Source organism: Genypterus blacodes, unplaced genomic scaffold, assembly GCF_046128005.1.
Source record: "Genypterus blacodes isolate CSIRO-AG114 ecotype Tasmania unplaced genomic scaffold, CSIRO-AGI_Gbla_v1 ptg000067l_1, whole genome shotgun sequence".
NCBI classification, from domain to species: Eukaryota; Metazoa; Chordata; class Actinopteri; order Ophidiiformes; family Ophidiidae; genus Genypterus; species Genypterus blacodes.
Genome location: NW_027466879.1, coordinates 14875366 through 14885736, shown reverse-complemented (window position 1 = coordinate 14885736; position 10371 = coordinate 14875366).

Sequence of the window (10371 nt, the reverse complement as noted above, 5' to 3'; positions counted from 1 at the left end):
GCAGAGGAATGACTGAATGTGGTACCATCGGCACTGATGCAACAGATGGAAGTGTATTCCGGAAAGTACACGGTCGCCCATCGGAATAAACAATTATTCCAACCTTATGGTCAACATTATGTATATTCACTGTTGCCCATAAAGTTGGCATAAAAAAATCATTCCAACTTTATGGGCGACCATGTATATGAAGTATCTGAAGGATGTTATTAATAACCATGTACGAAGCATGGAACGTGTTTTAATATTAAATGTATGTCATCATCTTATACATATACACAGAGAGAGAGAGAGAGAGAGAGAGAGCGAGAGAAAGAGAGAGAGAGAGAGAGAGAGAGAGAGAGAGAGAGAGAGAGAGAGAGAGAGAGAGCAAGCTGTCATCATTCTCAGGTTGTGTATTATATCCAGAATCAAATCAAACAGGAAGCTCTCATCTTGCACATTAGCCACACATCCACCCTTTGATTTAAATCACAGATTCAGTGGGTTGACAGGAAAACAGACCAACACTTAGAACAGGAGTGTGTGGGCAAGAGGGGTGTCGTGTTTGAATGAAAGAAGCGCCTGACTCCTCTGGGTGCTTTGAAGGGACGGCTGTTGGCAAGACCAGTGCATCTCAACAGGTGTGCCTCTGTTTACTGGCATGGATCATAGACAGCAAGTCACATGTTATGCATGACAGCTCTGGAAAGGTTGAGGAGCACTGGTGCCAGGCTGCTGCTGTGAAATGGATCAATTTACCAACACAGTGGGCAGATAACTTCTACTATGCATGCACACAACATCCTCAACCCCCTGTGTTTGCACTCATGTGGACTGTTAATGTGTCCAAGATGGGTTACAGTCAAAACATTGTGATGCCAATGCAAACAGCAGGGTTTGGACTGTTTCCGACATGCCAATAAGATAAGGCAAGATAAGCAAATTCTTCCCATGGGTCCATAAAACCCTAGAGCTACTCTTTTCCTTTATTTATTTTCAGAATACAAAACAAAGTAATTCTAAATGAATTTCTCCTATTGTTTGCCGTGGTCTATAATCTGGTCATGATGTCATTTATACATTGTCGTATATAATTGCTACCCTTTGTGATAAAATATTGTGCTTGCTGCTCTCACATTTTTCTAAATTGCAGAGGGAGTTTACTCAGGGAGGCCGGGTCAGTGCTGCACGTGCAAACCCACATCAGCAAGCCACCCTGAGCTCTCTAAACTCTCTCTCACTGTGGGAAAACAAATCCCCCTTTTGAAGCTTTGTCTATAGTGCCCACAAGATACAAAGATCAAGGTGGAAGGGTACAATTTTGGACCAATCATTGAAGCTCATGGCAAATTGAATTTGCTTGAGCAGAATTCAGTTACTGTCATTGAATTTCAGTAATGGCACATCAAAAATGAAACCATTCATGGATGTACTGGTGATCCACCTTGGTCATGCTATAGACACAACTGGCCGTGTCAGTAAGGGTCTATTTAGAATACTTCAGACCTGGAATGTGAAAGCCAAGGATCTTCGAAATGCTACAGTTTTTGAAAGGGAAATATCAATGACCAAGTAAATGACCTGAGTAACACGAAATTTTGTAAAATTGCTGGCATTTCTGTGGATGAGACACAGCTTAGAAATGATTTCCAGAAAAGTGTATCCTCCTTAATCGATATGAAACATGAAAGAAGTAATTACACAGATCTTAAAGGGGGAAAGGCAATTATGTCCACTGCAGTTGCTTATCATGCCGACTGATTCATAGTTTTTAATGGGCTTTTAAGATAGATTAAAACCTGATGCCCCCACTGCTCAGTCTGCCTACAGTTTCAGAGAATCAAGTTTAAGAGATTGCCAATAAAACCAAAAGACCTCAAAGGAATTCAAATGTCTTTGATGAATCTTACATCAAAATTGGTATATCCTATAAGTGCAAAGTCTTACTGGAAAGGTTGGATTTCTATCAGAAAGGCAGCACCAGATAAGAGGCAAATTATCTCTTCCTACTTCTGAGGTTTGGCATTATGCTTCCCAGCATGCATTCACAATTTCCTCCCATTTGTCTCAGTCAATTCATCTGGCAGTCTCATCTTTAAAAACAATGTGAATAATTCATTTTGGATTGGAATTATGTATTAATTTCTCCCCAAACCCCACGATTAATGTTTGATTTAACACTATGTCAGTCTCTAAAAGCTGTCATAATAATGCCAAAGCCAAAATGGAGATCTGTGTGGGGACACGGTATGGCTTGTAGACAGGAAATTGGAGTCAAATGTGGTTCTGATTTAAGTTATATCTCTTACAGAACCCAGCAGTGATCAGAATGCTCAGATTGATTTGCCCTGCTTGCACTATATGAGTAAGAGTCACTATGGGATTTGCTTTGCTGTAAGGAACATCCAACACACTCCACCCCCAAACCCAAATTGATTATAAAACTGCATTCTGCTGACACCGACGCATCTCTGTGTGTGTGTGTGTGTGTGTGTGTGTGTGTGTGTGTGTGTGTGTGTGTGTGTGTGTGTGTGTATACCAATACTGAGAGTGGGAGTTGGAAGCTGATGGAAGCTGTAAGTGATTTTGCATTAACAACATAGTAGCATCAAGCTTCTCTTCACTTGGATTCAATTGCATTATCGTGATTTTAATGTTATTAACTGCGCAGCAATATAGGGGCAAATATAATTTAATATGTCACCCTGCATTATAATGACAAACTCATTCCTTTGTGTGTTTTTGTTCACACCAACAAAACGCTTTCCATGCAAACCCTGAAACAAAGAAGATGATCTCCAGTTTTAAACCAGATTTTTTGCTATGTTGTCATATTTAGACAACCTAATTTTCTGTTGTTACGTGCAGTTTGAAGGAATGAAATCAGCTCATGTCAAAAGTGGAGAATTAGACATTCACCAAAGCTGTTTTAATGTTTGCGACTAATCTTACAATTTTCTCCTTTGAATTCAAATGATAACAATCCCATTTTAGTGTGGAGCAATTTCCAATCCACACATTGGCCATGCATGCACATGATAAGCTAGATTGACAAAAGAGCAGCTGTCTATCTTAGGTGAAAGATCTGCATTTGGTGTTGAGCAGCTCCAACCAAGACTGTGCAACTTTAGGAGTCATAATGCGCTGTTGGCTAATGTCTGTTGCAAAGGACTGATCATTGACGATGGGGTTACCGGCAAAGTCACAACACATCTCTCATCCCCCATCTCAAGGATAAGGAGACGAGAGAGGCAAGGAGACAGGGAGGGTGTATAGTGTGCGCAGTGGGTGGTATGCACCTCTGCACACTCATTCTACTCACACAGCTCTGGCTTCCCAAGTCCACATCATGAAACACAACAACAAAGACAGTGGTAAACCTCTTTTTTTATGTGACTGAAGGCTTAAAAGTGGTCCAATTATTATTATTAATATCATCCTGTATAGTATAATTCCTCTTCTTTGTCCTGCCAGCTTCCTGTTTTGAATTGTTTTCTATTTCAGCATATTTTGAGGCATAAGAAGGCTTTGGTGTGCTTGTGTGTGTGTGTGTGTGTGTGTGTGTGTGTGTGTGTGTGTGTGTGTGTGTGTGTGTGTTTACGCAGAGAGGCATTATGAATGTCTAAATAATGTATCTGTGTTCTGTCAGATCCCCGGCGAATCTTCTGCATACCTCAAATGTCACTGCTCTTCTATGGATATTTAATTTAATTGATATTAATATCCCTCCCATTATCCACACATGGAGCGCTGTAGAGAGTATTCTTCCTTGAAGGCAAGTCAAAGGCTACGTCCCTGATGCACTTTTCAGAGGAAATTATTCTGTTTCCTCCTCCTACTAGCCTTCACTGCCAGCTCCATCACCTTGCCCAAGGGTGAATAGTGGTCTGCAGTTGCCAATTCAACTTTATTGTAGTTTTAATTGTTACAAAATGTGGTTTCAAATTGATCAGATTCTGCATATTGTTGAAATTGGGGGGGGGGAGGCTGAAGATGTATCACAGGCTGGTGAAAAGTTTCAAGTTCCTTTGATATCCTTTGTATATGCATCTTAAAATACACGTTTTCAGACCACCTTTGAAGCCTCTATCAAAGCGTCAGAGAGGTAATGAATGCAGGAGAAGGAGCAAGTGTTGCAAACAATAACATAGGGAGGGAGAGAGACAGGAGGAGGTGTGTGGAGTGGGAGGAGGAGGAGGAGGAGGGGGGTGTCTGTTGAGAAGGTCATGCTATAAAACATGTCTCCTTGCATTTAGACCTCGTTCTGGCAATCTGGCGCGCAAATGCCACGGAGCGGAATATTATTGGCTAACAAGTTGACAGGGAGCCATTCATCTCCACAGCCTTGGGTGAGCTGCAGGGAGTGAGCCGGTGTGACCTCTCAGCCGCCACGTCGCAAAACACACACAAAAAAACAAAATAGGCCTGAAACTTGAAATGCCACAGACTAACCTTAGCTGATTTGCTAACCTTTCTGAACACACGTCAGAGTGTTTGTTCCGGTGTCTGTGTTCTTAAAATTACAGTACACAAAGAGTTGACGGCCAAATTGAGCCGTCACAAGCTGGCCAATTCAAAAGCCTGACAGGAATATCTGATCTGTAAAGCAACTTTGAATTGCTCCTGGGAACGGCTGTGAGAGAACCTGCACAGGTTTTCTAAGGTTTTAACTAGTTATGAACTAGTGATATTTTGGATCCACGGAGAGAATAAAACATTGTACGCTCCTGTAATGCAACTGCATTGGAAATCCCTCACCCCTCCCTCTATTTCGCAATGGCTGAAGGATACAATGTATTTTCTTAAACTCAAGAAAATCAACTACACTATGAGGGGCCACACTGATAAGTTCTATCAGAGATCCTGTAAAAACTGTACGTACCCTATGACATCATTGCAATTCCAATCTACTTGTACTCTCCCTCAGGGTCTATGTATAAAGTTTAACAACAACAATAGAAGTGATAATACAACCTTTCTTCTTTCTCTCTATCGCTCTCTCTCCTCTTTCGCCTCTTTCTATATAAAAAATTATCTCCAAAATATCCTACAACTGTATGCGCAATGTCAAGTACAATGTTTGCTTCAATAAAAACAAATTGCAAAAAAAACAGTGTACGCAAGATACCAAGTGAAGGAAGTCAATTACACAGGAGAATAGAGAACCTACTGGACTCAGACCTCTGCACTTGATTCATATCTGGAAGCTTGTAGGGTCCAACTAACCAACCAGAGAGCGAAATGGGAGGAAAAACTGAAAACTTTGAAGGAGACACTGGCAAGTTCGGCAAATTGGCATCCAGGTTGGCATGTAGTGTGTGTTGTTATAGCTGCACATGTTGCCCCAGTGTCCCTGCAGTGGGATGGGGAGTGCTGTAAGAACAAGAAAAGGAGCTCAAGGAGGCTCTGTCAAGTCCACTTACTTCTCATTTTGGCTCTGGGTAATTACACCTGAAATTGGGGGGGAGCCATGTACAGCTACAGGCACAATTCATACAATACACACATACAGTATGCACACACACAGGCACACATAGAGTATGCGCACACACACATTTTGTCTTTTTTTCACATTTCCCCTCCTCCTCCTCCTGTTCCCACTCTCGATTCCCATTTCTCGTGACCAGCTCTGTATCTATTAGATGTGACATTCCATTCTGTTTGTTAACCACCTCTCTCAGTTTTGTCCATCTGGAGCCAAATAACTTCATAGCTGATGGACTAAAAACCCATACATTCTTTGTCAAGAACTGCAGGTAGCCTTAAATACAAAATGCACGTTGTGGGAGTCCATCAGCCACCTGCTGTATGTTTGGATTATGTTTCAGCGTGTTAGATGCAGACAGGTAGACTTGTGCCACATACAAAATCCTGATTGACTGGTTTAAATCCTCCGATGACTGAATTAGAAGATTAAGATGCAACACATAAACTTGAAGCGCTTTCATCGGGTTGACTGATGAATAAAACTACAATTTATGTCCACTGTCACACTTGTTTTGTTTTGGCAGGCGGCCATAAAATATTTTTAACACCATGATAATACATCAGAAACATAAAATTGCTTCCAAATGTGAAAACCTTTGTGTCAGACACAGACAAAGGAGCACAGGTCTCATTCATCCATCTTTCATACTGCAGGTCTTGGCTTCTTAACCCGTGTCGCATGTACTTTATTTATAACATGACAAGCATCTCATGTGTTCAGACGCTGGGCTCTTCTGCCGCCTGTGTCATTTTATCGCTGTCACTGATGGCAGAATAGCAAATACAGATGGCTTTCCCCGCCAAATGCCTCAGGTGATGCGATGGCAAATCAAACACACGTTAAAGTCTCAATCTCAGACACCCCACTGCGGGATGCCACGTGTGCGCTGCCATGTTGTGTGTGTGAAATGATTCTTATCTCAGTGAGCAGAATGTCTTTGCTTGTCCTTGGAGGAGAGCAGTCATGGATGGAGGGAGGCAGTGGCAGAGGCAGAGGCGGAGGAGTGGTGGTGTTGGGATACGGCAGTGGAAAAAGGGGGCTGGGCCGCGGCTTCGGAGACCGCAGCCATTTGTATTCCTCTCTCGTCTGTGACGGGGTGGGAAAGGTGTGGAGGCACAGGAGTGAAGCTTTGGCAGAACTGTGGCAGAGGTGCGGGAATCAAAGAAGCGGTGTTACTCGATCTTAACATCTCTTCACACTGTTTGGCCCCTGTGGGCAGGCATGCAGAGAGGCTGAAATAAACAACGTGATGGCAGACTCAGAGCGAGGCACAGGGGAAAAAGAAGGAACAGTAAACACAGGCTGGAGATATCGATCCCTCACATACTGCCAGAAAACCATAGGCAGTATTTTTAGATTATCCTCTATGGATAATTTTGCAGTATAACTCTATATGTGTAGAATGCAGACCACATGTTTGTATTATGTCTATGAGATTCTAACATGTTTTGCACCATCATGTAACTAAATGACCTTTGTGTGTTTATCATGTTATCTCAGCCTGGATAAATTCTGGTGCTTTGTGTGTGTGTGTATTTTGTTGTTTCCTTTGGATTGTTGTTGGTAATGTGATCACACATATTGTGTAAATAATCCATTGACCTCAGCCAAATTTGAACTGTGTCCTAAATGCCTTACGTCCGCCTTCTTGTGTTTCCGCGGTCAATAGAAATCCCTGCAGATTAAATTCTATATTCAGTTCTATGTGTCAACCCACTTAGTTGATGATCTCAGCCTGAATTACCCTGAAAATCAATACACTAATAGACACCCACTATACCCAATTAAGCTCATAAAATGTTTTTTCTCAACCCAAATCACTGCTCAATCCTGCTGGCTCTTTGTAAATGTTCACTGACCCGTGGGCGATGAAGAAGACGTCAGCCTAAAATGAGATGTGGACAGTTTAAAAAAAAGAATCCCCAAAGCTCAACTATTGATCTGGCTGCAGCTCTCTAAGTGGCTCAAAAAGCCTCTCTGACATCATATATCATCTCACCATTAGTAAACATGGTGGCTTTTCCTGTGTGTGCCCTTTCTTTTTATCATGGATTTCATGCAAACACCCAGAAAATGTGTTCACAGACCATCAGATATGTATACGTACGCGCTGCTGCACATGAGCACACATATGCACAGACTGGAAGGCGGATCAATACCAAATATATGAAATGGAAGGATATTCTCATTAATCTGTCCCTGTATTGTTGCGACAGCCCATCAGGAGGAGGTAGCGTCAGAGAGCCTGGATGGTGTACAATGTCTGTTGTTTTTCAGCAGGTAGCCCAGCATGCAGAGAGTTCACTGTCATGGAAAGGTCACAGGTCAGAGATTAGAGCTGTGTGGATTGTCACACTGGCCTTTAGCAAGCCACCGACCCTTAAACTGCTCGCTCTTTGTATGTCACTCTTCATAACTCAGTCAAAGGTGGATGGTGACTTCAGTGAGATGATAATGAAAGCCCAGTGTGAATTTAAATGAACCACTTAAAATTCTTTTTTAGGAAACTTTAGGGGAAAATTCAATAATTATAAGAACTTTTCTGTCAGGTTTTCTCTTTTATTCTCCAACTGGTGAATTTCTGTTCCCTTCCCGGCTCTCGCTGCTGTCAGTACTTCACATTTAACTTTGTTCTACTCAAACCAACACAGATAATTCCTCAGTTATCAGAATAATAAGGGAACAGGTGACTTGTGAGCTGTGTTCAAAACAGGTTTGGTGTCAAAACTTTGGTTTTGCATCTGGCAGTTTGGCAACCAAATACAGCTGTTGTCACATGTGTGCTCACACCTTGTTGTGCCTCTGTGATAGCTGATAGAAACCTCATTTAGTTTGTTTTGATACAAAAAGCAAGATGCAGAAGGACAAATAGGCAAAGTGCAAACGTAAATCAGAACATATACAAACCTAAATCATATTTTAAGGTCTAAATGCTGAGCGAATGATGTGCGTGTGTCAGTGTTAATGCATGTGTGTGTGGACTCTCATTAAAATGCGAAAGTGTTTGATAAGTCAGTCAACAGTTTGTTTTTTCTTATGTGTGGGATTGCATATGAGCGAATGTGAGTGGGTGCCTGTAGAGAAATTGTTCACTTAAATTTGCATACCTGGTGTGCATACGTGCATGCTGATGAAGTCAGTGCATCAGCGGCCTGTCTGAAGAGGTCGTGACCTCTGCGCTGCTGTGTCAGAGCTCAGAACAGACCAAGGCACGAAGCCAGATAAAACACAGGCTGACACGAGTGGCTTATTAGCGTGAGTAGATGATCACGCGAGCACATAGAACTGCACTCGCACATCGATTCTAAGGCAGACATGCCCTGCACACGTACATGTTATTGTTACAGGGCGGGGGAGGGTGGACCAGGTTGGGAGAGGACACGTGTCCAAAGCCGCCCCTCCCCTGGTTTGGGTGCCTGGAACCATTTTATTTAATGAATGCTCGAAAGAAAGAAAATGGCCGTGCTTTTATAATAGTTTATGACTGAACCCTTTGGTCAGGGCAGTTCAACATAACTCACGATTTATCCTTTTATATCATTTGGTTCAATTAAATATATTGTGAGTGGACAGCTCCCCTGGGGCTCCGTTTTATCACTGGGCATTAATTATGCTCACTCAGATGGGACGTGGCTCGCATCCATCTGAGAGAATGATAAAACGGAGCTCTGCATGGCAGGGCTGGCTGGGGAGAAAAGGCTGTTTCAGAGTGTCTAATGAAAGTGCTGGTCATTGGGTTGCCTCCCGCCTATAGCTTACTGTCTAACTGCAGAGGTGATTGCACTCCATCATTTTTAGAAAGAAGAGCAGAAGATGTAGGCAGCTACCCTGAAACAAGAGAAACACCTCTGGCGTGCTCCTGTCGACTCTTCCCAGTGAGCCGAGCTTCAACCACCAATCAGTCGTTCTTGCAAGTTGACCCCAAGTGCTGCGCCGCTGAGTCATATGTAATCAAAGAAGAGAAATAACGTGTAGTAAAAAGAGGAGTAAAACACAATAAAATGACAGAATACCCTATAGTGGGATGACACTGATTAAAACTAAAAACCTCAATAAAGTTCAGCCTGGTGCAAAAAGCTAGAATAACGAATAAAAGTGAGCCTGCAAGCAGGATTTAAAAGTAGTGTAGGTGCGAATGTGGGGTCGATAAAAGCATTTGGTCTGATGACCTGAGGGACCTTGAGGGCAGAATCGGGGAGGAGGAGGTCACATGTACAGAGGTGCCTGTTAAAAAACAAATGAAATGAAATGAAAGTGGTAGCCAGCGTAGTGAGGACGGTCCAGGCACAATCCTTCCCCTGACTTTTGGTTCCTGGCAAAAACCTTGCTGTCGCATTTTGAATGAGCTGGAGATGCTGCAGGGTAGATTGTGCAATGATCCGTATATGAAAGAGTCGCAGGAATATAAATGGGAAGACACAAAATCACGATTGACTTTGATGAGAAATTGTTTTAATTTGGCAATGGCTCTGAGGTGGAATTTTTTTGGATGAAAAAGACTAAACTAGAGTGAATTTTTGTCAAAGGGTTAAATGGCACTGCCCTCGTTCTCTCTCTCTCTCTCTCTCTCTCTCTCTCTGTCAGAACTTTGTAGTAAAGATCCAGGCTGCCTCCTCAGGGGAGAAGCTGTCACAGATTGTCTCCTGAGGGAAACACAGAAGGTGCTCTCTGCTCTATTTAGAGCTCCATTTCTGACATACTAAAGCAAGTCACCTGGGTTTGTTTTCCTAATTTATTCCAGTTTTCATTGGTATGGGGATAATGTGGTCAGACATCTAAATGAATTGTCAAACTATAACTAAGTACAATTTTCACTTAATTGAAACTGGTGAATCTCCACGATCAAGGTATGACCACACACACACACACACACACACACACCACACACACACACACACACA